Source organism: Tinamus guttatus, unplaced genomic scaffold (assembly GCF_059628265.1).
Source record: "Tinamus guttatus ecotype Peru unplaced genomic scaffold, ASM5962826v1 Tinamus_guttatus_pri_ptg000308l, whole genome shotgun sequence".
NCBI classification, from domain to species: Eukaryota; Metazoa; Chordata; class Aves; order Tinamiformes; family Tinamidae; genus Tinamus; species Tinamus guttatus.
This window is the reverse complement of record NW_028288842.1, coordinates 2,407,290-2,431,213: the sequence shown is the minus strand read 5'-3', so window position 1 is coordinate 2,431,213 and position 23,924 is coordinate 2,407,290. Positions and strand designations below refer to the sequence as shown.

Here is a 23,924-nt window from a genome sequence, read left to right as displayed (position 1 = left end):
TTTGTCATCAAAGTTTAGGATTTGTCTCTCTAGGACTAGTAATAGAAATTTCATGAAATCTTCTCTTTTGATCTCACTCTGTGCAATCTGTGGCGCAGCCGGAGATGCAGTTGTCAGTATTTTAAGATTGTTTCTCTTTTTTTGTCTTAAAATAGGTTGGTGTATTTTCCTGGATTTTTTGGTTAATCCCCAGCAAAAACCTTAGCTCATGCTGACAGAAAAAGTTAGCACTGGTCAATCCTCTCATAAGGAAAGAAATATGAAGCTAAATAATATGCCAAGTGAAGCACTGACAAATATATAAATAAAATATCTAATGCTCTGATCCGCCACCTCTCCCTCTCTCTGCCTTTGTCCAACTTTAAAGTGAAACCAATAATGAGACAGAAACTTAATCAGAAACTGTGTTAGAATAAAAGAGGTATTTTGTTCTCATTAGGTATTAGTGCTCTTACCTGGAGTGTTTGTCATGAGGGTTATCTAATAGCCTCGCCTGAATTTCTGCCTGCTTTTTTAGTTAAGCATCATTTAGACTAGTACCGTGGGCCGGGTTTTCCAGCCTGTTCGCAGTTTCATGGCTTTTACTGCAGTAAGACCTTGAGTTCTGAGATGTGAGACGGGTGTGTTGTGGCTGTAGATGTGTTCTTATCACCTGTGCAATGGGGTCTGTTCCCGTATTCATTAAGAGGTATATCTTTGGCCATTTCTTCATCTGTAACTTAGAATTTGAAACTCTCATGTCACCAACCATTCTGCATTGGAAAATTAATTAGCAGCCATGGTGTTGATGAATCAGCAGAGATGGTATCCTCAACGCAAGAAAGTGGATCTGCGGGGGTGAAAGGAATAAATGGCTGCAAAAGCTTTTGGGGCATCAAGTGTAAAAACTGGTGCTTGTGTGTTCCCCTGAATCCGAATGTAACCTGGCAGATATGTGGGTCTTGCCTGGAGATGTGGAGACTTCTATCTTGGGTTGAGTGGTCCTGTAATGCAGTGGAGAGGGCTGGGTGGCTCCATCTGTATGAAGGAATACTGATGGGAATAAAAAGCCAGTTTATGAAGTCTGTTTCGGTGCCGTGCATGGCTGTTCTGTAGAGTTTTCTGCAGCCTGTTGAGTTAACGTGCCATTTTGACATGCATTCTTAAATAAATAAAGATGCGCTTTTAAAAATAGTATCAGACTTGAATGCATGAAGAATAGTCTCTACATCTACCCTGCTACCTTTGAAAGGAAGAGAAAATTTTGCCAGATGCTTTGTTACTTGTGACTAGGAAGTGTAACTAAATTTTCATGTGCAACTCTTCCTCTCTGAAGGTGGTTTTTAGCAGTTTATCTAAACATTTGTTGGAAAAAAGAACTTAACTTTTGCACTAGCTTTGTCCAAGAAAATTAAGCAACTTGGGAAAAGGAAATAAGCAGCACATTTTTAACAAACTTCAGTTGAAGGAAAAGTCTTTTTACCCACACCCACATATATGTTAACATACAGAATTAGTCATAACCTGCTGAAAGAAGAAAATGCACAACACCTTTGGAAGATGCAAATTGACAATTAACAAAACAATAGAGTTCTAGCCTTCCTTTGCTGAGGTGCAAATTGATAATCAGATTGCAATGAAAAGCTGGTGGCTTCTATTCAAGATTTAGTTTGAGATGAAGGCTGCCCAAGGAAGGAGAGAGGGAGGAAAGGAAGAAAGGAATGCACCCAGTTCCATCCTGGGGGGACGGGGAAGAGGAAGCTGTATAAGGACCACTGGGACAGCAGGCTGATGTAAGCTGTATAGTCTGCATGGGAATAATTGCAATAACGATAGCAAAAAGCGATGGTAAAATTTAGTTATGTTACTGAATTGCAGAGGGCAGAATATAAGACAGAATTTTAACAGGTCTGTTTTATTTCCGTACGTATCGTATGCCCTGCAGTGATGCCGGGGTAAACTAAAACCCCTGCATCATAATTTTTCATGCATTTTCGCAGTCTTTCCCTCAGCTCACTAATGCCCTTCTATCCCCCAGCTCCATTTACTCTAAAATTTCACATGTTCCAGGTAACCACCAGTTTATTTTATCCCAACTTGCTTCAGATATCTTTTTATCCTTCCAAATACGAAATTTCGCACAGTGTTTTCTGCTTGAGCCTAAAAGCAAATAAATTGTGAGTGCTGCTCTCAGCCCTTCTAATAGCAAGTTTTAGCGGCCAGTGTTTGGAAGACTGCAAAAGAGGGGCTCGTACTGCTGGAAGGCAGGAAATTTCCACGTTGAAAAATACAGAGCACATAATGAATTGGAGATTTGGTTGGAAGGGATCATTTGGAAGAAAAGTTTGTTTTGTATTTTCCTACCATCTGACTTGTTCTGTGTTTTTGGCCAGCTCTAATTTTGCTAAATTTGTTCCCTGAGTTGTGCCCCTTTGTAGCCTGGATGGTTTTTCCTCTTATGTACCCATATGTGTTGCTCTGCTTTGCTGGGATTTTTGCTTATTTTGATTTTAATTCACAGATGACTGGTTTCCAACAGTGCTTACTATTTAATGTCTAATCTCTCTAGGAAGATCAGCATTATAGCATATAGTCTGTACAGCTGCTAAGTGAATTAGGTCCTTAAACTGCCTTGATTTAGTAGATCTTTTGTACATTTATTTTAATTTTGTTCTTCAGAATTATTTTCACTTGAAGTTTTGTTATTATGGGAGCTGAATTTTTAAAGTAGAAGAGTAAGGAATAAACTTTTAATTAATGATCTGAATAATTTTTCGCATTTGAGAAACATATAGATGTGTCATTTGAGAATTTTAAGACCAGTTGGAGTCTTTGTTAATTTGAATCTGAGCTGTATGATTAAATATCCTGATATCTTAGAAAGTTTCAGACATAATTACATCATTTTAATGAATGTGTTGCACTTGAAAACGTTGAGTTGACAGCTGCTTAGGATGAAGTCCTGGATAGTGGTAGTCCATGATAGGTAGGGGACTGCAGGATGTGGAGCCTGCTTCACATTGCTCAGCTGCCTCTTAAAACTAAGTTGAAGATCACTCCATAAATAAGAGACTGAGGAATTTTGCTTAGCTTATTTAGCCCTTTCTTTCCTGTTGGTAGTGGAAATGGGTCATCTGACTATCAGCAAATAGCTGAATAGCAATTCAGCTATAATAGCTTATAATAGCCTTAGCCTGTATTCAAGGAATGCATGAATCAAAATACGTAGGAAGTACAACATTCAGGTGTTGTGCACATACAGCACTTCTTGTGTATTTTGATTAAGGCCAAATAGGAGAGTTGCGTTCTTAGTGGTGTTGTGTCTTGTTGCATTTAGATACTGTTTATTATGAACTAAATCCTGATGTTGACTAATGCCCAACTTCTGTGAAAGCAACTCCCCATGTGCTGTTTGACAAGTAAATAATACCTTGTGGTACTCTATGAACATGTTCTAACCTTCTCCACAGAAGTTTTTCCAGGCTTTAACCGTGTATTCAAAATACGCCCCATGTAAGAGGTGTAAGGATGTAGATGTTTATGAATTGAACAATTTATTTCTGGGCAAGATTCATGTTGATATTGCTCAACATAGCATTTTATTATCCTGTCTCTGCTACAAAGGGCTATATAATCTGAAGTTTGGGGGTGGACTTATTTTTCAAATAAAAGCCACTAAGGCCAGCACTTTCGTCCCTTTTTGCATCTTATGAAGGCTGTGTGATTTCTAATCCTTTATTTCTTTTTTTCGAGGCTATTCATGTTTGCTGTAGGGCTGGACAAATCCATCTTTTCTAAGTACTCTTTAATTATAAATCTAGATGTATTAAGCTTACTATTATGTAGCCACTACATACTGTTAAAAGCAGAAAAAGGCAGTGGAGGTGAGAAGTGGGATATCTGGTCATTAAGGCTGGACTGTGCCTGGGATCCCAGGGCTTCTTGCTCTGTGCACCTTTAGTGTGGACTTATAGAGATGGGTTTGGTTTTGTTGGTGAGGAGGGTTTGTTTGTTTTTAAGGGACTACTGTACTATTTACTATTCTGTCTAATTAATGTGCTCTGCCATGTCTGTTTTGTGCATTCTAAATGTTCATTTCCCTTAGCTTACATTTCCCCTCTGGTTTTCAATAAATCTTGGTGCACCTTTGCGTCCTACCTTCTTTTCTGCTCTTTTTTTCCCTAGAGTCTTAATTCCCACCCCATGAATATATGTAAAATCAGCATTTTTATGTTTTCCCTCCTGAGCAGCTATTGCCATCAGCTGTTATAAAATAATGGTTTTAGATGTGTCCCTTATAGTACGTTGACCCCTGTGTCTGACTTATCATTAACTTCCAGAGATTTGTTCCAGGCTTGAACTTATTCCTTCCCCCCAGGGTCTTGAGTTGGAACCCACTTTCTTGTTCTTCTGTACCTGCAAGATTAATCATACTGCCAGCATCAGCAGCACACAGAGACATCCCGGTATGGTAAAGATGCTCTGAATGTACCTCACTGGCTCCTGTTACAACATCAGATTCAAGCTTCTTAAACTAATCTCTGAGTTTGAATTGCATCTTGCTACGACTTGTATTTAGGATTATCTCCCCCCCCAGGCACATGCCAACACAAGCTTAGTGGAACAGGAGTGTTTTTTCCTACTTAGTTCTATGCCTTGTTACTTCTGCTTACCCTTCACACAGGGTACGTAACTACACAGGTAAAAGCAGGTGTATTGATTGCATGAGCAGAAAATGCAGCTCTGTGCTGTGCAGCTTGGACTCGTAGGTAACAGCCTAGGAATATTTTTCTATGTTATGGCATTATAAGAATTGTAGGCACATTTAGGAATAGTGCATGTGACATGCTTAGTGGAAAGTTTTCTCCCTTGGGTTAGGAGTTTTCTTCACTGGAATGTGTTGGCCTTGGAGTCGTTTGTGTGGGACAGAAATGAGAAAAAGACATCATTTCCAGCAAGGCAGCAGATTGTATCTGCTTGGCCCTGTTCTGCCAGGGTTGGCAGCTGTCCAAAGAGCATGGAATGGCAAAGTTAGGAAGTGATTTGGCCTGGTAGGACAGAAGGATGATTAGAAGCACTGAATAGTTTTTCAAGGAAGGAAATTTCCCTCGAGCAGGGGAGTTGAGATGCTCTGCAACTGAAGAGAATTGCATTTTGGAGGTCTCAGGGTTTTTAAGGAGTCTGTGAATATCCCAGGAACTTCATGGAGAAGAGGAAGAAAAAAAGGTAGCTTGTAGACTACATATCTAGTTCATGTCTTTTTTTCCTCTGTAGCTTAAAAAAAAAGTTACCAAAAGACCCGAGACCAGAACCACATTTGAGTATGGGGCAGGTGGTTGCTTCAGATGAGGAACAGACAAGCTCGGTGTAGCAGGGGTGCACACACAGCAATGAGGAGGCATCAAAGCTGTTGTCTGCACCACTGTGCGCAGGACCCATAGCTACCAATGTGCTTGCGGTGTGAGGGGTGGAGGTGGAGGCAAAGGGATGTGAAGAATGCAGACTCAACACAGTTACTGTTTTTCCCTTGGACAGTCCATGTGCCTGTTTTAGTCACTATGCTGTCTTCTACTAATTCAAGTTATAACTATGAAGTACACCTCTGGGTACAGTTCCCATGCTGTGGCCCATTTATTATCTCCTGTAATTTCCTAAAACTGCAATCAACTCTTTCCAGGCAAAGAACTGAAAAGCTTGCAGTACGGGAATTTGTTCCAACCAACTGCTGCTTAGACTGTGCCTGCAAACGCCGTGTGCCTATATCTGTCCCTCACAAGGCAAGAGGAGCTGTTAGTGCTTGCCACTTGTGGAAATTGGCACCCCAGAGAACTAAATCCATTCTGACCCATTATGAATTTTAGTCCTCCTGGGCTAGTTTAAAAAAATCCAGTTCTTCTGACAAGGTGAAAACCTTGATACCAATTTAAACTCCTTCAGATCCTTGTACAGCTGCCAGAATGGCTTAGTTACTTTTGATCACAGAAATACAGCATGCAAACATCTAGGTATATGAGGCAGAGAGTAATGAATGTATGTTCTACCTTACTTCTTGTTTCCAGACCTGAATTCTCACTACCTTCCATTGTAATCCAGGAGGATGCATCAGGAGCAAATAAGTAGCAGCAATACAGATTAAATAAGCAAACATTTTGGAAGGAAAAGATAGGTCCTTGCTCGTTACACTGCTTACTGAATTAGAGACTTCCAATGCTGCTGCTATGGTATAGTCCACAACTTGCTGCCTACGCCTGCCCAGTGTTGCAGTAAGTACATTTGTTTTCATGCCTGGGATAAATTTGCCTAACTGAGGCCAAAGTTTGTCTCAAAGTGCCTTTTTTTTTTTTTTTTTTTAGGATTTGTGTATAAAACTCCTTTAGTGAGGCAGAAGAAGCTACAAAGAGCATGTTTTAATATCGTTAACAAATGGAATTGAGGGGAGCACAAAGTCATGGAGCTGAATCTTCAGGTCTGCTTGTCTGGTTGGGGGCATACATCTAGGAATAAGGCATCCTAATCATTCCTGTGCACTTGTGCCTGGGGTCCTTGGATGTTTATGCCTCAAGCCCCAATAATTACACTTCCTAGTAATACCAGCCCAGAACACCTTAAAAAAAAAAAAAAAAAAAAAAAAGTACAAGCCTTGCGTAAAATAATTTAAAGATTGATATATAAATAATAGGTTTCCTTTTTTTTTTTTTTTTTTCCCCCACTCTGTTTTGCTTCAGGTCTTGAGTCTGCAGCAGTGCTTATACAAGCTTTCTCCAGAAACAGGAGGAATAGAAACCTAACAAAAATGTAGTGCAAGCTGAATTCTGATGTAGTCACAGGTGTCTAGGAGAGAGAGCCGTAAGAGAAGTGCAGATGTGATGGCCTGTGAGTTAATGTTAGCAGTCTTATGACAGACTCATAGCTTGGGGTGTGCAGTAACCATTGGGATGGGATAATACTGCAAAGCTAGGGCAATTGCTTGGCTGTATATGAGTAGTTAAGTGTCGTTAACTATATACTTCTGTCTCCTTAGGTTAATTTCCCCTGCCTTGCTCAGCTCCATGCCATCTTTTGGACTCTGGGACAGACGGACCTATTTTACTTACTGTATCTGGCAGTTTCTTGTGCTATTTATCGCTGTGGACTCGTGGCTGCCATTACGGGAGGAGGGGTGTAGCGTGGGCAGCATCTTTCTCTGCTCTCTGTGTCTGCCGTGGGAGTAGCTCCTGTTGAAGTGTGGTTGCTGTGAGGATCTCAGAAGGTTTCACTGACAACATCTGGCCTTTAGCTGATGGGTTAGAGACCACAGTGTTAGAGAGCAGCGGTGAGGTGTGAGGGTAGGGTAGAAACCAGGTACGGTGGTCACCTTGTTCTTCACAAGGAAGTGATATTTCAGTGATCTCATTCACCATTGAGCTTTCAAATGCTGCTGCTAGGAGGAGTATGATGGTTTGCGTCTTTCACAGTGTTTTTGCTGGAGAAAAATATCTCCAGATGGTTTATCAGCACCAAGTTGTCTCAACGAGGGCTCTGTGAGGTTTTGGAGGGCTATCTCTAAGTAACTCTTCCTTCTCCTGTCCTCTGCTTGCTCACTCTGCTTCCTATTGGATTTGAGAAAGCTGGAGCCCCTGTGGTGGTGGCTTCAGAGCAGCTGGGCCCTGCACTTCCTCAGCTCACCCCCTCCATTGCGGTCTCCTCTCTTGTGTCATGCAATCCTCCCTCGCCTTGTTTCGGTCCTGGCGTGGGGGTCTGTGGGGCAGCTGGGGGAGCACCGCTGGCTTGGACCTGGCCCCTCCAGTCCATCACTGACGTCGCAGAGAAGGGGGTGGGAGTGTGGGAGGAGCGATGCCAGGCCCGGCAACCTGGTGGGCCCTGCGGCAACGGGCGCGGGCTGAACGCCTCAGGGCAGCCTGTGGGAACAGCTCCTCAGGCCCCATGGTGACATCCACGCGCAATTTTGGCATTGCTTGGGACCGTGTGCGCTTAGAAGCACAGTGTTACCGCAGTGTCTGCATTAAAGAATTACAAATAACTAGGAGGTGGGGGGAAAAAAAAAAAAGTCTCCTGGAAAGCTGCAGCTTCTGCCTATTTTCGTTAACTGATTCAGTCTTTTGAGGTCATTTGGGGTGGACTGATATGTTCTCGTTCTCCGTATGTGCGGCAGTGCAAGGATCCTGCAGATTGCAGTAAATGGGGAATGGAAGGAGCAGATTGTCCTACCGGAAAGTAAGAGACACTTTCAGGATTGTGTAGGTTGTGTAATTTGAAGATCAACATTGCTTATGGTGAACAGATGGAGAGGATGATTAGAAGCTACAAGTGCCCTCCTGTGCTATAGGCCCAATGTCAGATAAACTACCTCTACAGAAAATTATCACTTTCTGAAATTCTAGGACAACTGTAGGCTGGATTCTATGAAATTGAGAGAGAAAACTGGTGTGAGGAGGAGGAAAGGATCTAGACCGTTAACTGTGTGAGACTGCAAACTGCCTCTCGGGGAGCTTAGAATCAAGGTGGTTTTAGTGTTTATGAATGCTCTGTGTTGTTTTCATGAAACCATGTAAGAGGAAATTCCCATTATTTCAATCCTGGAGGTCACTGTACCTATCATTAGGACAAACAGTGTGATTTTTTTCTCTCAGTGAGGCCACATTTGCCCACCTTATGAGGTCTAATAGTGCAGTATTTGTTGTGTGCCAGAGCATACATGCCTAAAATCCAGTTGCTGCATCGTGTTGTGCATGGGTGGAGCAAAAGCAGGTCTGAGAACTACTGGTGGAGACCTGTAGACCAGTGCGTGTGTATCATAGTGGAGTGCACAGACAGTGAGAAAGGAGTATTTGAGGTATCTAGTGCTGCAAGTAATGGACAGTAGGTCTGGAATAGATGTTGAGGTGCACACTGGGTTGACATAAATCATTCTCCTAGCTGGGAATGAAGAATCTTTCTCAGGGATTATCTGGCAAAACTACCGAGGTGTTGCAAGGATGCCAATCAAAACTGCTGATGAAGTACACCCAGCAAACTGGGGGTACGTATAGCTGCAAGGCAGAAAATCCCCTAACTGACCAAGTCGTGCTGGTGTCTGATCAGCACTTGGATGACAAAACAGCTAGTTTTGGAGCAAAGTGGTTTTGCTAGTGTTGGAGCAAAACAGCAGAGGAAAGTGTCTTGTTGTAGCTCTTTCTGTGAGCCCTTCTAAGGCTGGGCTGAAAGTTCTGCTCAGTAAGTAGAGAGAGAGGAGGGGAAAAAAAAAAAAGGTGAAATCAGTAGAGATCAAAAAAAGTGTATTTTCCAATGATTTAAAAAAAAAAAAAAAACTATGAAGTGCAAGAAGAAGAATCTGTTCATACTCGTGGTTAAATTGCTGGGAGTCAGGCCTTTCATGCATCTCTCTGGCCACAGAGGAAAGTCTTAAGCAGCATGCAGGGAGCGGCTCTTTTTCTGGCCCCTGAGGGCAAGCTCTGTTCAGGTGCCCACAGTAGGCTGAAGAGCTGTGTGTAGCCTGGAGCCAAAACCAATGTCTGCTCTAATCCCACCCTGGTAAAGCCCCATGGAGTGGTCCCCTCTGCAGGCTCTCGCTAACAGGGGAGGCTCTGTGTGCATCCAGGGTAAGCAGGTGACGTTTTTGTGCACGTGTGCTCTAATGCAGAAGTGGTTTGTGCAGGGCAGAGGCTATGCAAGATGTTTTTCCTGCTAGGAAGGATCTGGAAGCGTTAACATGTTTCATGTACTTTGAAGGAAAAAGTAAAGGAACATTTTAATTGCAGGCACTCCCCAAGCAGATAATTCCTAATGGCGGTAAATACAATGGCAAGAATGTGCTGCCCAAGGTAGAAGGGAATTAGGCACCGTATGACTGCATATTATTCTATTTTGCAGCATATGTTTGTTCATATGTGTGTAAATATACCCTTCAGAATCGGAATACAGAGCAGTGTGGATGATGTCACTAATGCACATATGTAAAACACGTATATAATGTATGGTATTACACAAAGAAACTGTTGGTTAAATGAACACTACGGTTGTGAAGTCAGGCTCTCAAAGCATGGGAAATGCCAGAATTAGATTTGCCAGCACAACCTTAATTCAGCCCCTTTGTGCATATGCATTATGATACTGTCTTTAATTACATGATCACATATCAGTCTGCTAAAATGATGGTGCTGACAGGATGAGGAGATATTCAATGTAATGTTTAATCTTTATTGTTTGCGTGGCCCGGTGGCAGGCACATTCTGCACACATTCAAATCTTGCCCTAAAAACACAATTCCAAAATATTACTAGTATAATAAATACAGGCGAAAATTATATAACTTCTGAAGGGACTTTTTTGTAATGTTTATTTCTGTGATACCAGAATATTTTTACAGGTGTTAATGGATTCTCCACCACATCCTTCTTGGTGATACTGTATTCCTTTTACAGAGAGGGAAGAAGTTACTCAGGTGGGAGAGAACAATCCGGTACACTCAAATTCTACCAATGTACCTATAAACCACCTAAATCCTGGCAACAATTCAGCCCATCACCAAGTCTGCCTAATTCTGTATATTTATTAGTATGCAAGCTGTCTAAGCTCAGTGGCCTCAGCATGCTTGTCAGCTCCTGTTCTGGAGAATTGCAGACCCACCTCCTGTGAACAGAGCTGTGTTTAGGTGGACACCTAAGTAGGCTTGCCACCCTGTTTGAGAAAATAAGGTGATTCAGGGTAACGGCTGAATTGAGCAGTCATCATGTTTCTCAGATTGGGGTCTACCAGTTCCAGCACTCATCCAGAATGTTTGGGGATTTGCTTAGCCTGGAGGGGTTTGAACCTCTATACCCCCAGAGAACACCTGGCTTTTGACACCTGGCTTTAGGGTATCTTGGGCAAAATTGTTCCCTACCTGTCTTATGAAACTAAGCTCTCGTGCATTCAACAAGAGTCACGTGGGAAGCTACAGACCAAGCAAGCCTGGGCTCAGGGGCTCAGGGAACAGGTTTTCCATGGATGGCTTGATCCCATATAGATAGAGGCACTCAACCTTTCTGTTGCCAATGATCTCAACAGAACAGAAGATACCTAACTTAATCATTAAGGAATCTCTCTGAAGGCCTCTGTGGAGAGAGGAAAATGCAGAATTTTATTTGACTAGACTTCTCCCTTTGCATCTTCAGAGGTGCTTCTTTCGGGCAGTTAACCACTATGCCAGGCTGCTAAAGGCATCTGTGTTAAACTTGACTTTTCAAAGTCAAATTTCACTTTATTATAACAGTTTTTATCTTCGAAATGTACCATCTGAAAATATAACACCTACAAATATATACCTACAAGAATATGCTAAAGTGTACCAGGTTGGAAAGTGGGGCACAGGCAACTAAGGACTTCTTGCTAAGTGTTTTAATTCCCACAGAAATTACCTCCTTTTGGCTTGCAAATCTCTGCTCTATTAAATACTCATTGTCCTGTACCTGCAATGAATTACTTTATGGTCCAAAAGGCAACTGTGTCTTTAAGTATGCAACTCGTGTGTTCCCGGAGCTGGTGCTTCTTGGGTGATATCCTTCTGGAAAAAAAAAAAAATTGGAATGTGATCATATAATTAGAGTATCACCATGTGTATGCATCTTAGCTTATGCTTTCAAGGGGTAAATTAGGAATGACTGCACAGTCTTAAGCATAGTATTTTGCAACTGCTGAATGCCAGCTTCTATTCAGCCTTATTTAACGTGAACATTTTTGTAGTTGGTGTCATCATTTTATTTAAATGTAAAACTGAAAAGAATCGGAGTTCTGCCATGTGGAACTCTACTGGCCTTTCCTCCAAACTCGGGTCACTAGGGGGCCGTTACTTATATATGCTCGGTATAGATCACGGCCCCTGAGCTGGTGCGGTCGCTGCTCGTTACGGGTAATTGCTAGGTGCTCTTACTGCTGGATGTGCTGGCCACGAAGAGGAATGTGAGATAAGACTGGTCTTTACTCGCAAGTACCAGGGATCGTGTCCTCTGCAAGATGCCACTCATTCTGCCATGTAGTCTTAACTTGGGTCTTTCCTGCCCGCACCCATGAGTCTTGCTCCTCAGCTCCGGATGATCTCATTGCTGCTCTTTCCTTCACACTACTACTCTGTTCTTCAGATCTTTTCATTAGAGCAAGTTGCTGCTTTCTTTACGATTTGGAAGGAAGCGGTCTTCACTGTCTTACTAGTGCCTTCCAGGGCTCATTTCTAGCACCTGGAAGGCTTTTGGTAACTCAAAAGAGCAATTGGAGAAGAGGCTCATTCCAAGGGGCCCGCAGGGTGACGCAGGCACGCGTGGCACGGTAGCGTTTGCATGCAGGCCTGGGTGGCACGAAGCATGCCCAACAGAATAGACCAGTCCGTCCCTTACGCTGTTTTTCAACAGATCTTTTCTGCCTGCGTGCAAATCGGGATCCTCCTCTCCCCCAAACGTGGACAGCTTTCAAGTGGACAGCAAAGGGCACGTCACCAGTGTGTCACTTGCCTGCAGCCACATCTCAAGGCTGTTCGACAGTGCTTAGGCCAAGTCACTTGACAGTTAGGATGAGCTAATGAAATGCGTGGGGCTAGGTGTGGAATGGCAATGCACTGCTAGTCCAAGTTTGCAGCTTGTGCCCCCACTGTGGAGACAGTATTGGCTACCGCGCTTCTTTTATTATATAAATGCACTATTTAATATTAGTCTATTCCTAATCAGCAGCAGGGCAATTCTGGCAAAGTGGTGGTGGAAGTTTGAGCAGTAGCGGTGCATTTCCTGTTGATATTCCTAGCAAATATTTGGGGAAAAATGCAAACTGTGTAGCAGAGGTTTACAGTGTAGATTGAAAAGAAGTCTGTCCTTTAAGGAGGACTTCTTTAGAGAATTAGTGATTTATCTAAATTTAACTTTTGCCTTTGCTGTGGATTTGCTTGTGCTGACCCGTTGTACCACAGTTGCTGCAGCAGTAAGAGCTGCTGCTTTGCATTCAGGGAAGTGGATTTTCACATTGCATGTGGAAAAAAAAATTGTCATAGTTGAAAATAAGCTAAACTGTAAAATTACGAGTGTAAAATTATTAGCAATATCGATTTTGAAACAAATCACATTAAAGTTATATGTTTAAAAAAAAAAAGAGAAGAAGAAGAAAGAAAAAATCAAGTTTGGGGTATGTAAGATACAGCCGTAGTTGGAGGATTTGGTAAGCCTGTTGTAGCAGTGATTATATATTGTGAGGAGGGTTGGAGATTTGCTTCCTTGCCAGCTTTAATAGAGGCGAGGTAACTAATTCGATTCTGGACGCTCTCGTGATGAGTTGCTTGGAGGTGTTCAAATTTGCTTATGACAGAGTCCCTCCTGAGCTAAGGAGATGGAAATGAGACACTAAAAGGCTCTCTTGAAGTGCTTCCATGTTTCTTGGCTCAGAACATCACATTTGATATTAATATTAGGTACTGAGGCAAAGTCATCAGGTAGAAAAGGAAGGAAATACAGAAACAGTCATTTTCTTGTGTGTTTCCTCAGGATGCTATTCTGAGGCTTTAAAAAAAAAAAAAAATCATGCTTTGCTGATGAGGCTGCTGTAAACCGGAGAAGTGGCAGATGTAATTTAAGTCCCAGGGCCCTGCCCTAGAAGAGGTCCAATACTGGCAGCATGCATATTGCTTATATGAAAGCGAACAGATGGATACATTTGGTCAATTCTGCCGGGTTCATATGGAAACCTTCAGAATTTTTCTTACTATTTCAAGTGGAATACTTAAATCTGTTGTCTGCTAAGAGTCTGTAGTTACCCACGATGGATGTTGTTGTAGCTTTGAGAAAGGAACATTTCCTTACTGTGGATGTCTTTGAATCAGATTTGTTTATCTGACTGATGAAAGTCTTTTTTCCCCCCGCCAGTACTACAGGGCCATCTCACTGATAGAGCAAACTGGATTTTTCTCAGCTTCTGTGGCATAAGAACTGTCAGCTGAGTCTTAATCACGGAGCTATTACTGGTAGAGAAAATGCAGAAGGCAAAAGAAATCCAGCTTGCTTTTCAGATGCTAGATTGATTGCAGAGACAAGTTTTGGTTATTTTGGGGGAAGGGGGGGTGAGAAGGAGGAGGAGGAGACAGGGAGAACAGCATATTTTCTTTCACCAAGTGAAACGCTAATTTTCTGAATACTAATTCATGCTAAACCTCTTGCCGATGCTTTTCCATGTTTCTGAGTTCAAAACAACTGCAGGCATCAGAAAGAGTAGAGGCTCAAAGAGGAGGAGTGTGTCATATTAAAAGGACACAACTTGAAGCGCTAACACTTAGTATGGGAAAGCAAGGGTGGGTTTAATCTGTAATACCTTCAAACTGTGTTTCAGTCCTCATGGGTTAGTGCATGTGTGCACATGTGTAATGATCCAATAAATATCTATCATGTCACACAAAGAATTGGGCTATGACTAAATCATTCTAAAAGCCTATCATACAGATGTGCTAACATCTGTATTATCATCCAGCTGTCTTTTTCCAAGTGTAATGGCACATATAAATAGAGTAGTTGGACACTATCAATGACAGCTCTGTTCAGTATTATAGTCCTTAACATCAGTCCTGCATGCAGAATCATGTAAAAAATAGAATACTTTTATCGGAAAATTTTAGCTTTTCAAGAAAGCTGTAAACAATGTAGAAAGAAAAATGAAATCCATGATATTAAATGCATGGTTCTATGAAGATTACACTTGTGTGAGTTCTCACTTCTTAAAAATTAACAAAAATAGAGAAAAAGCCCCAGATTTCTCTGAACCACTGGCTTCAGTAATTTTCTTCATTAAAAATTGTGGGTGTGGGGGGGTCATTTAGGAAAGAAGAGGAGAAACAGCTCATTGGGAGAAAAAAGAGGGCTCAATTTAACAAAATATTCTTTAGTATTCTCACCTCATCTTCCTGAGCGAGGTACTTCTCACACTAACACCACCATCCACTTTCACAGGTAATGGACTCTGCTTGATATCTCTGTGGAGATTTTGATCTGATAGTCCTACCAGAGTAGTTTGGGGGGTTAACACGAATGGCCTCATCAGAGATAGTTAAAACATAGGACCAATGTAGAAAAATCCATGCGTGCTAGTGGAAATGCGCTTCGTAAAGGAGCTTTAACAGTCGCTTCATTCTGCGCTGTTCATCACATTCATACACGTAGGATGAGCATTAGCAGACTGAGCTACATCTTTTCATTTCAATTCTGCAGCCGCGTCTCTTTGCGGTAATATTTTATGTAGTAATAATTTTCTTCCTATTACAGGTTGTCTAACTATGTTAATGGCGGTAGCCTGGCCATAGAGACATTCGTGAGAACTACCTTTGCAGTGACATTTAAAGAATTTATTTGATGTTGCTTTAGCATACCTGCTCATGCCTTTCCTACTCTGTTGTCGACCTTGGGAGAACTTTGTGTATAATCATGGGTCTTTCGATCACATTTAGCGTTGCAGAAATGTTCGTACCGTTTTGCAAGGTGTCACTTCGGTGCTGCAATCAGGTGGACGCCCCTTGGCTCCATGGGCATGTTGGAATAGCAGCTGCCCAGTAGTTCCATGGCAGGGTGTCTGGCTGAAGAGGCTCCCTGTTGAGTGTGTGCAATTTGGGATATGTACCCTTTACCTCCCAAAGCAGAGAGTGCTGCACAAATGGTGCTCTTAAGTGTCTCGTGTGTGTGTGTATGTGATAATGAGAAAGAAAAAGAAAAAAAATGGAGGGATGGATGCAAAAAAAGGGTTGATGGAGTTTTGTTTCCATATCTGTATTGCTTGTTGTAAGGATAGTCCTATGAATTGGCATTTAGAGGTTTTAAAGATTATGGTTTTGTGATTGAAATGTGCTATTGGCGTGGGAGTGCTGCTGGATATAAGTCTGAAATTATGACTTTCTTTTGTGAGGATATGCTTTTTCCTATGGTTGGTATAGCTTCTCCCCATACTTGACGATATACAAGTGTGCTTTTAGGATGAGAGTGGTTAAAACAAATTAATACTGGCAAGATAGTTGCTATCCCCTGTATCAGCCTCTATCAGAAGCCATACTCCAAAGTGGTGTTATAAAACTATTCAAGCCACAAAACAAGAAAATCAAAAGACAAGAAATTAACTGACTTAAAGAAAAAAGCATGCTTATTAGGTTGTTAATTATAGTATAATTCATGCAACTTTTGAAGGCTGGCTGAGTAGAAGAAACTTAGGATTGTTGTTGAATTTTTACATTGATGATAACCTTCCCATTCATTAAAACTTAAACATTGCTGCTAATAGTTTTGAAATTAGTTTGTGTAGGTTACCTGCTGTATTGCAACCTCTGCCTGGCAAATGCTTGAAGCACATGATTAATCTCTTCAATTTCTGTCGAAATAATTATATTTTCAAAGGTAAGCTCAAAGTTTTAAGTTTATCTTTTTCCTAAATATTTGTAAAATGAGGTGCAATTATGGTGGAAGGACCATGTCCTTGAAGTGAAGGATGGAGCTTGATTTTCTCAGGTGCCAATATGCATTAGGTTGCTGCTATAGCTGTCTGTGCGGAGGCACGGAGAAGTTGGTGTTTTCTGTGCACTGCCATTAATAGAATCCCAAACTGACGTGTAGAGAAGTGTTTCATTTGTTGAGGTTTTTTCCAGCAACTTTTTCTTTATTAAAAGAAGCTGTAGCTTTTCTTTATTAAAATAAATAAATTAATCAGTGATGGCAGTGTAAAATCCCAGAAAGCTAAACCACTATGTCTTTTCTCAGATAAGATTCTCTTGCCTCCTTCCTTCACATCAGAGTGTGGGTCTTTTTCAGTGTTTCCTCAGCCTATGTGTACTTCTTGCATTCCCTTCTCTGCTGTCTGCTTTAGTACCAACCTGACTGTTGCAGTGCGAGTAGTACCTTAGCTTTCTCCATACCAGACAGGAAAGAAGTAAAATTTAGAGGTGAAAATATGTATTTCAGGAGAGAAGAGGGAGTCCTTGCTATGGATTTTTTTTTTTCTTTTCTATGATTTTTGTTTTGCTTTTTTGGTTCAGTTTTATTTGTTTGGGCAAGTTTCTTGCCATTTACCTTTGCCATTTGCATTTCCTATTGATTGGCAATTTTTAAACTGTTTATTGTGCTCTTTTGTTTAGCTGTTCAAGAGCTAAAACAAAAGCCACCAGGCCCTGTGAGGGACACATTTGCATGCGGCGAGCGTTGCCCGAGGAAAAAGTAATTGCTAATGCATATTTATGTGGCACAAATTTGCCATTTGTTTATGCATAAAATTATCAATAGTGCAGGGCGGCCCAGCCGTAGAAAATGGTGACCTTTTTAGCTTAATAAATAGAAATCAGCTGTTATTGTGAAGAGATCAGCCATTTATTCTGTGTTGAGGGACACTGTCGGAAAAATGTAGATTGGTGCTGGCAATATCATTAAATGGAAGGCCAGTGACCCTTTCGGTATAGTCTATTATACTTTATCTAATAGGGGATAAATGACTCTGGTAGGCAAATAGATTAAAAAAAAAAAAGTCAGACTTGTCTCTTATTCCTTAACCATATGGATTATGAACAGGTAGCCAGTGAGGAGGAATTTTGCGCAAGCCTCTTGGTATTTTTCTAGCAGCTTTTTTTTTTTTTTTTTTTTAACCCTCTGTTTAGAATAGTTTTTGATTGTTTTGGTTTGGTGTAGGAAAAATAACCAAAGCTTCTGATTCTTCCTACTTCACCTGATCAAAAGCATTCTGAAAGACCCATATAATGATCACATTCTGGCTGGTGAAACAAGAACCCATCATCTGAAAGTCGAAGGATCTTTTCTGAAGACAACAGACCTTTAAAAAGCATTTTTTTTTTTTATATCCATTCAATTTGGAAATTTATCATTCATCAAATCAAATGTGGATAAAAATTTGCCAGATTGCCCAAGATGCCGAAGACCTCATCTAAAGACTAGTAGCACAGAAGATGAAGCAACCCAAGCCCTTTAATGCTGCTCTGCTAATTCTCGTCGATCTGAATGGGCAGGCTTAAGACCTAACAAATTAAGAACCAAGAGCCATAAGCCTAGCAAGTTCATGTAAAAATGAAAGATTAAGCAGAAAAACTCATATCAGTGTTTCGTTCTGCTCTCTATGGTGCACTGGAAGCAGCTTTATCCACCGCACGGGTGAAGCGAGGAGAAATGTGAGTCACGGTGACTGTAAGCGGCTGGGTTTTGTGTGTGTTGTGTGGTGGGTTGGGTATTTGGTTTTAGCCCCGAGAAAGATCCAAGAGGTGCTTGTAGTTGCCATGTTCTATATCTGAAAGGCTGTGCGAGATTATGGGAGCGCCTTATCCGCATCCCATCCACCGGTGGTGTGGGGAAGATGGTGCCCAGCGTTGTCCGAGACTGGTGGCAGAGGCAGGGCTCTTGCCATGAAGGCTGCTGATCTGCCCTTTTCACCAATATTAAGATTTAAGATCCTCCGAAGGACAGTGCAAGCCTTTTGAAGCGTGTTCAGTGGGGCCTGGCAGGCTGGCCAAGATTTATGTGGATAAAATTAGAAAGAGGGAAAAATAATGTTTGCATATATTTTCTAGGAATAAACTGGGGGCATGCTGCTGTAAACTAGTCTGGTGACATCCTTGTTCCACATATTTTTTGTATCTACTGCTGTTAACCTGTCGTATCTGCACTTCATTAGAGACTAGGGTGTAGGTGTGGAAGATGCTGAAGGCAAGTAGAAAGAGCCAAAAAAAAAAAGCGAGGAGGCTGGGGGAGCTTATGTCTTGAATTATGGGAAGGGCGCCCAAGTTGACTAAAGAGGAGTCAGTAAATGGCACAGACGTGTCCATGGCTCAAGGCTGAGCAAATGATCTCAGCGATCAAAGGCTGTAGCAGAAAATGCAACAAAAATTAATGATTACTTTTTCTTTGTAATTCTGCTTACAGGATGGGCAGCAGGTGCCAATGTGCCTTGTTTCTAGGCTGCAGGGCAAGACGAATAAAGGCATGGCAGGGTTTGATTACTCTGACCAAGTCTGCTCCTCACCTGCCGTTACCTGGTTTTGGCCTCTGTGCTTGTTCTGAGGACTGATCCAAAGGAGGAACGAATGACTGAGGTGGGGCTCGTGTGCTCCTTGCCTCCCGTGGGTGTTCATAGGATTAATAATGTGTTGGTTAGGGAAGGAAGATAAAGGATAAATTTTATGTGGTGCTAATTAGTTGAGGAATACTTAATAAGATAACCATTCCAATACAAGTTCAGCTGTTTATATTTGCTGGTTTTTTGAGATACTGTTAACCAGGTAGTCTGATAGGTCCTATGGATCTTGACATTCTTTTTATTTTCTTCCTTAAACATTTATTTGAAAAAGCCCATAGAGCTACTAACCTTGCTAAGAGCACGATTTCACATTTCAGGAAACTTGCATACAAAAATATAGAAAATGCACGTCTGATCAGTTGATTGCTCAAAAACAATACAGAGTCAGGTTTTATTCTCACGAAGCTTGGCTTGCATGCAGAGCTCAGTATGAACCGGGGTCGACTCTTGAAACTTTCTGTTCCACTCTGTTCTCGCTGGTCTTGTCTATCAGAGCTGTGAGGCTGGTAAAGTTACTCTGTCAGGTTAAACCAGTGCAGAAAGTGTCTGGCTTTGTATTTTAATACCGATTTCAGATTTCGGTTGGGTGTCTCCACTTTGGGGTCTATAGTTGTGGCTGGAGTGAAACCCCACTCTCTCGGCCCAGTGCAAAATCAGGCCCTGACTCTCATGTCCCTGGATGGCTCCGGATCGCGGGGTGAGGCCTGTGGATGACCCTCCTTGGCACAGGGCAGCACTTAGGAGCAGAGCCAGGCGTGAGGGCTTCTTGCTGCCTTCCCCATCCCGCTGCCCGTGCGGAACGTCCTGGCAGGCACGAGCGTGATGCTGAAGGTGGAAAAGCAGGATTGATTAGTGCAGGTTGGGTGTTTGCAACACGTGAGAGAACGGGAATGTGTGGTTGCATCTGTCTGCCAGTTTGAGCTTCGTATTGATTTATGATGATAATAGGTGCCACTCTACTCCTAATAATGTCTATTTATTTATTTATTTATGCCACTACATATTTCTACGGCAGCTTTTTACATGTGATATATTTTGGGTCACACATTAATTTACACCAGCCTCTCTCCTGCAAAAAAGAGTTCATGAACTAAATGAAAAGGAATAGGGAGGGGGGAATGTCTAGCAGAGCCCAGGCTTTTGTTTCATGTTTTGGGTGCGTTTTCTTTTTAAAATAAAATTGTTGATATGCATTTGCTTTTATATTCTAGCCTTCCTCATTCTGATGACCTGGTTCCTGTTTGATCCTGTTTACCAGCTTCCGAAGATTGAAAATAACCCCAACTCCTCTGCACTGGGTAGGAAAAACAGAGCCTTATAAAGACATAACTGCAATTACTTTGGAGGGCTCATGGTATGGGAGAATGTGGCATGAAGGAAGAGCTTGTTGAGAAAAAGGAGGTTACTAGGCTACCACAAAAGACATAATTTTTCTCACCCACTTTTAAACTGGGGAGAAGGAGGAGGAGGGAGCATATCAGTAAGTAAATAAGGATATTCTCCAGCATATGTATTTCCACTCTAAGTACTTAAAGTTGGGCTATACTTTCTGGTGTTCCTTACGGCTGTTTTGCAGTTTTGTTTTAAAGTCTTTAAAACCTAAGGAAGATGTGTTTGAAAGATTTGGGGTGTTCTATTTTTTGTTTGTTTGTTTTTTAAAGTTTATTGGCAGGATAACATTTATCTCCAAATTACTATAAAGTTCTGGGTATACGTGCAATATCCGATTGGGATCAACAAAGATCGATACCTATTTTAAACACTATGTTTTTACCAATGCTTTTTAAAACATTTGTTTTTTACACTTAGAGCAGATGGAGGGCAAGTCACTTAAAGGTTGCCATTGGCCTGGCAGGTGACTCAGCTGTAGGTAAATCTGCAGTTCTGCCTTGCTTGATCATTGTAGCCTTTGTGCTTAATCTGTCCTCAATAGCAAATGTTTGCAGAATTAGGCCTTCAAAGACAAGTGTGCCTTTGAGCTTGTTGTCATTGATTTCTGGAGAAGTGGGATGTGTTAAATGCTTTTGAGGGTAATGACCTTATCCTTGGGTTGGTCTTCACCTACCTCTGACCAGGTTTCTGTTGTACCATTGTGTTCTGGTGTGATGGCTGGAGTGGAAAATGCTACCACATGGCAAATCTAAATCCAGCTGGATGCTTTGGAGTAGTTTTCAAGGGAAAGGAGAAGGAGAAGGTTTGGAAGGCCATTGAGAACTAGGCCAAATGTATCTAAGGACTGAGGCTCAGCTAGAAGTAAAATCAATAACCATGGGATAGCCTTCTCCATGTCCATATGGAGATGTGCACACACAGTGGGCCATTCTGAATGCAGGGTTAGCACACTGATAGAAGATTTTGTGGTGTGAATCACCATTTTCCTTCCTAGTGAGGCCTTAACACTTGGAGATCACAATCTAAATCATGGCATTTAAAATAATTGGTTTATATATATATATATACAAAGAGTTTTATGATTTGCTTTTCTCTTTTTTTTAACTGCCAGAAGTCAGTTGTGAAATTCTTGCATTTCTTCCTCTTCTAAGTAATCTTATCAAACAAGAAATCGCTAATCTAGCAGTCAGTGCTTAATAATCAAGGAAGTGAAACTTTATACTTAGTGAAAGGCTTCTTTTTTCCTCTTGAGTTGCTAGCTGATTTTGGGGGTGAGTGGAGGATTTACAAAAACTTACCATGTGCCAGGCAACTTTTTTTAAAATTTGTTATTTTTTTCTATTTTCCTTGTTTTTGTTCTTCCTTAAGCCTTTCATTCTGAGAAGGGTCACTAGCCTGTGCAAGTGAGCCACTGCTTTGACCCGTCTGTCCTCTAAATTGAGAACTTTATGCTACAGATCCTTACTTTTTAATGTGGGTGGTGGTATCAACAAAAATTTATAATGAATTTGATTGAAGATGATTTTAAAAGGTCTGCCACCTGTAGATAAAAAATGTGCATTACTACACATGATAATTATCAAGACTGACGGCTGTGACATGATCTGTTGACCTTTTGAAATCAAAACACTCACTGTAAAGAAAAAAGGACCAATTTTCCCAGCTATATTAATACAAGTCTACATATTCAACTATATCAACACTCCACAGTACAGCTAGTGAAAAAGATATTTTTCCCTGTATTCTCTTATAAAATTTAAAGACTTGTAAAGCTCTCGCTTTTTCTGTATGCATTGAGGGATCTTTTCCGAACTAATGAAATATATCACTAAAAATATTCAGGTGAGAGAGGCAGCGGCAAAACATCTCTGAGCTACCCTACAAAAAACTAAACTAGCTTTGCGTATGCAGGATGAAGAGGAAAGTATACCGAAACAGATTTCAGCTTCAGGCTTTCTATGGCAGCATTTACAATAAAGGAGGGGAGAAATAACCCCGCTACAATCATTGTAAAAATTATGAAGAGCGCTTTGATGGTCCTTTTAAAGTCAGTTTGCTAAACAGGGACCAAAGCAAAAGCCTGAAAGGCAACTCATGCTTTGCCATTAGCAGCCTAAGTCCATTGCTGCTATTTGCAGTTGGCGGATGAGCGCTTCTGCACACGGTAACAGTGAGAAAAAAACTAAAAGGAAATAAAGAATGCGAATGAAATATATTTTTTTTCTCTTCTCATGTGAGTACGTGGAACACCAAGCAAGTAAAGAAGCAGCTATTTTAGCTAAGCTAATGTAATAGAAGACCATTGCACCCAAACTGTCTCAGCAGAACTTCCTGCATAATTAGATTGTAAATCTTCTCAACTGAGGAAGTTTTGCCCAGGGTCAGATTGTCTAAGTAATAATCCATTCTACATAAATTAGAAGATTTGAACTGCTGGGATACATTATTACATTAGTTTTGTTTTTATTCCTAATATAACTAAGGAGAACAAATATAACATTTTTTTTCTTTTCTTCTTTTTAATTATGTTACATCTCTTTAACTTTCGATTACCTCAAAAGGCCTTTTTTGTCTGCTTTTTTTTTTTTTTTTTTTTTTTGTAATTTTCCTGAGCAATAATGATGATGATCCCATCTAGGCAAATTAATACATTTTTAATATACTTCAGAAAGCGATACCACAGAATCCTTTATGCCACCTGATTCTGTGATATCACTTCCTCAGTGAAGCATTTAGTAAGAGATGCTGTTGCTCTTTATTTGCGCTGCAGTTTTTATGATGCTGAATTTTTACTTCAAGGTATGACTCCCGTGTTCTGCAAAGAATAGAATTGCTGCCTTTGGGGTAAGAATTAAAGGACATGAATTTACTAATAACTAGTTTACAACAAGGCTTCTGAGGTTCTGATTGAATTATTTTATTTGAAAAGGGAAAGATTGTGGATGGTTGACAGGCTTACGCAGTTACATGTGGAAAGTGGTAGGGGCTAAATTCTGAGGTCATTACTCAGGTAAAAATTGCCATTGGGGTTTCAGTATTTGGGCCTGCATGAAAAGGAAGGAAGGAGTATTCATAGCGTAGCACTGATTAATGTCTATGGACTTACTGGTGATGATGTGTTTTTTCTGTTCTACTTATCATTTTCACTTTGAAATGGGGAAACCGTCAGGTTTTCAGGAGAATCTATGCTTATTTTTACGTGAAGAAATAACTCGGGGTACAGGTTGCAGTTATCAGGCATATTAAAGCTTCTGGGCCGGATTTGGAGGGGTGGCTAAAAGCCCTCGAGAGCAGATGCTGATGGGGTGGGCAGAGGTGTGTGCAGGTCTGCAGGGTGCCAGCCGCAGGCGCCACTTTGGGTGGGCGCAAACCCCACGGTCTTTTAGACACGCGTTAAATGAGCTAGACCTGCACGACTAAGTAAATGGTGTCAGGATTGCAAAGTCAACGTCATCTGGCTCCGTGGTAACTCTTTTATTATTATTATTTATTTTTATTGC

At 41.2% G+C, this 23,924-nt stretch overlaps 1 protein-coding gene across 3 annotated transcripts in view; it reads left to right on the top strand.

Moving 5' to 3' along the window:
* The window catches only part of SOX5 (SRY-box transcription factor 5), a 599,951-nt gene that overhangs the window by 126,961 nt on the left and 449,066 nt on the right, over positions 1–23,924 (top strand). For all 3 annotated transcript variants that reach the window (XM_088528386.1, XM_088528388.1, XM_088528387.1), the window contains exon 2: positions 20,244–20,330. The gene's annotated coding sequence lies outside the window, so the exon portion shown is untranslated. The remainder of the gene's footprint in view (positions 1–20,243; positions 20,331–23,924) is intronic.